Source organism: Cydia strobilella, chromosome 12 (genome assembly GCF_947568885.1).
Source record: "Cydia strobilella chromosome 12, ilCydStro3.1, whole genome shotgun sequence".
NCBI lineage: Eukaryota > Metazoa > Arthropoda > Insecta > Lepidoptera > Tortricidae > Cydia > Cydia strobilella.
In genome coordinates this window covers 9236188-9239765 of record NC_086052.1, presented here as the reverse complement: position 1 = coordinate 9239765, position 3578 = coordinate 9236188, and positions in this window count along the sequence as shown.

Below are 3578 nucleotides of genomic sequence, written 5' to 3'. Positions count from 1 at the left end.
CTCACATTTTTTTTATTCCCCACTTTTTGATAGAGAAAGATAGTCTTATTGCGATTCCTATAAGAGGCAAGAGATAATACTGCCATGCTTTGTCCTTATCACCGACCGGGTGGCATCATAGGTAGGAGGCGATGGCGAAATACCGAAATTTATAAGTGAAAGAGAAAAAAACCTATGCTGCCCAAATTTTACAAATTTTACAAATTTCTTTCTCTTACCCCCAGTCGCCCGGTGGCGCGTCTATAACTACTTGTATATATATATACTATGTCAATGTTCCCCACTGTAATTTTGGTATGGTTTAAGGTGGGCTACAAATCTACTCGACCAATCATATTGTCGCATTGCGTATTTTCTGTCCCTCACGGGCGCCCGCAGCTCATCTATGTAATGCTAGGTCTATGGTCTTTGAGCAAAAAACGCCCCTGCCCGGAGGTCGCCAGACACACCAATAAGTTTCTGTGAAATTTCTTTCACTACTTTTTTGGTTTTGTATATCGTTGAGTATCTACCTACAACACAAGCCTTCTTGAGCTTACTGTGGGGCTTAGTTAATTTGTGTAAGAATGTCCTATAATATTTATTATTAATTTATTTTTGGACGTGGACGAAAAGTGACACACCTACCTTATTTCCTTAGCGCCACTTGCACGATTCCACTAACCCTGGGTAAACCGGTTAAACCGTTAACCCAGTGTCGAATCGTACTAGTAACCAGGTAACTCCAGGTTTTTCTAGGTACTTGCATTCGTTTTTAGGGTTGCCGTACCCAAAGGGTAAAAACGGGACCCTATTACTAAGACTCCGCTGTCTGTCTGTCCGTCTTTCTGTCCGTCTGTCTGTCAGCAGGCTGTATCTCATGAACCGTGATAGCTAGACAGTTAAAATTTTCACAGTGATGTATTTCTGTTGCCGCTATAAGTAACAACAAATACTAAAAAGTACGGAACCCTCGGTGGGCGAGTACGACTCGCACTTGGCCGGTTTTTTCAACAATTTTTGCCCACAGAAATATACCCTATATTTGACAACTGGCTGAAAATTCCCAAGTCCAGTTAAGCACATGTGTGTTATAATATAGTTATGTCACAAATAATTATAACCTAGCTATTTTCTACTAAAAATAGTAGTGTTACTATAACTGTTATACATTTATCTACATTAACGAATTTGCTTAAAAATTTGTTTTTGGAGGCAAAGTTGGCGAGTTGACGGTACATGTTTTGCTACTATTTTCATATTAAAAATGCTACCATAAGCCGGACTAAGTTTGTTTTAGGAACCACTTAGAGCCTTTGTTGACTAGATTGGCTAGGTTAAAATCATTGCAAATTAGCTCTGAATAGTAAAATATGATATGATTAAGTACAGTACATACTTTCGATATTGAACGGACTAATAAATACCTATTTACAAATGTTTTGTTGTTTGTATTCCGCGTTGGGTATATTCTAGATAGAAAATGTTTTTTATAACAAAAGTAGTCCCACGTACATTATCAATTAAATTATGGAAAGTTTCCTAAACACACACCCCTAAGAAGCCACTCTTCCGTCCAAGTGTTATTTCTACATTATGGTAATCTAATTCGAGCGACTGCGACGAAAAGCGAGACTATGGCTAACGGCTAACTGAGACTAACGACCATTACCTAAAAAAATAAATCTTTCTCTGATAATAATATATTTCGTACAAAGACAATATCTAGGAAAGTAATTTGTTTTCAGAATTATTTATACACTAGCTTTTGCCCGCGACTTCGTCTGCGTGGACTTAGTAACCGCAGCTAGAGTAAGAATAGCGCCTGGAGAAAATCTCATAGCAATCTAAATTTGAGCATATTATGCACACAAATTAGCAGGCACTTCGTTAATTATCTCAATTCCACCCCGCTTTTTACTTTCTTAAGGGATGATTTTCGGGATAAAAACTATCCTATGTCCTTCTCAGGGACTCAACCTATCTCTATGCCAAACTTCATCTAAATCGGTTCAGCGGTTTAGTCGTGAAGAGGGAACACACAGACAGACAGACAGACAGACTTTCGCATTTATAATATAAGTATGGATTGACAAACCTATTACGTATGAAGTTTCGGAAAAGTATCAACTTGTATGATTTTGCATAAGCTTCTTATTATCTTCGTGGCTATTTGATTTTTTGATATGATCTTCGCAATTCATATGCATTTCTTTTTGGAGTTGCTAAAGGAATTTGATTCTGAAGGAAGCCAAATCAAGCGGGCCGGAAGGTCAAATGAGGCAATAAGGTCAAATACTTATGAGGAAAGTCAAATGAGGCATATATATGGTGATACCGATTCGTTTTACTCGACCACGCCGCAACGAAAATCGGCAAAGTTTAAGATTCTAGTGATTAGATATATGGCATTTACCTAATGTACATTAGGTTATTTCACCTTTTCATTAAGTGACCTTAGTACGAGGTACAAATACCTGAAGTCTAGACATTTGCGTCATTCTCATTACATGTGGAAAGCTACCAAAGTGAGTATAATAAACAAAATAATCAAGTTAACGAGTGACACGATTTGCTATTTACGTCGCCCAGTAAGTAACAACACAATGAGCGTGATCAGAATTCACAGGGAGTAATGGTTTTGATTGCCATTTGTGTGTTCGATGCGACATCATCGCCCCTGCTGCGCTAAGCTCGTGTGATATATGGAGCCGGTAGTGAAAACGTGCCACAACGCCCATAACTATTAAAAAATGCAAAAAAAAAATTGTCAGACATTGACAACATCAAAATGCACAACAAGGATTGCTACAGCAGTTTTATATAATAGAGCAAACTATATGTAACCCTCACACTGTGTCATTAAAAGAATTAACGAGTACGATCTCAGTCATGTTAATCCTATAAACCCACTGAACTGTATTTAAATTGTACCTAATTATACATATCCAAAATATTGTCTTCAGTATACATATATCCAATTTTATTAACATTAAAGCAACAACTAGCTCTATACCTATATTAATATCTAGTCAGTCGAATGCAAACAATTTAAAACCATTCTAAAAAAATGGCTTATTAGTAGTGTTCTACAGCATGAAAGAATTTGAGGCTTATGACAATAGTGCATGCATGTATTAATTTTGTTATTTAGTTATAGGTTAGTCTTAAGTATATTGTACGTCCGTGATGGACAAACTGTTGCATCCTAAATGTATTATTGCCAACATCTCTGTACACAGTTATTAAATAAATATTATCTTATCTTATCTTATCTTATCTTATCTTATCTTATCTTATCTACATCTATATTTCTGCTGTATAAATGTTGCATTGTTAATAAAACGGATAGAACGGATACAAATGTAGTCCCCATTTTCCTCTCTGGATATTAACATTATGGAAAATATTTTTACATATTTGGATGTATATGAAACATAGCTATGCTCCTGAGTTTGCTTTTTTTTCGATATTTTGATTATGGTAAAAATTAGGGGCGAAAAACAGATTTCATACAAATTTTTTAATGCACCTAACTCTTATAATTGTTATATATGGGTATATTGATATACCTATTTGTAATAAGTGGGTACGCAGTC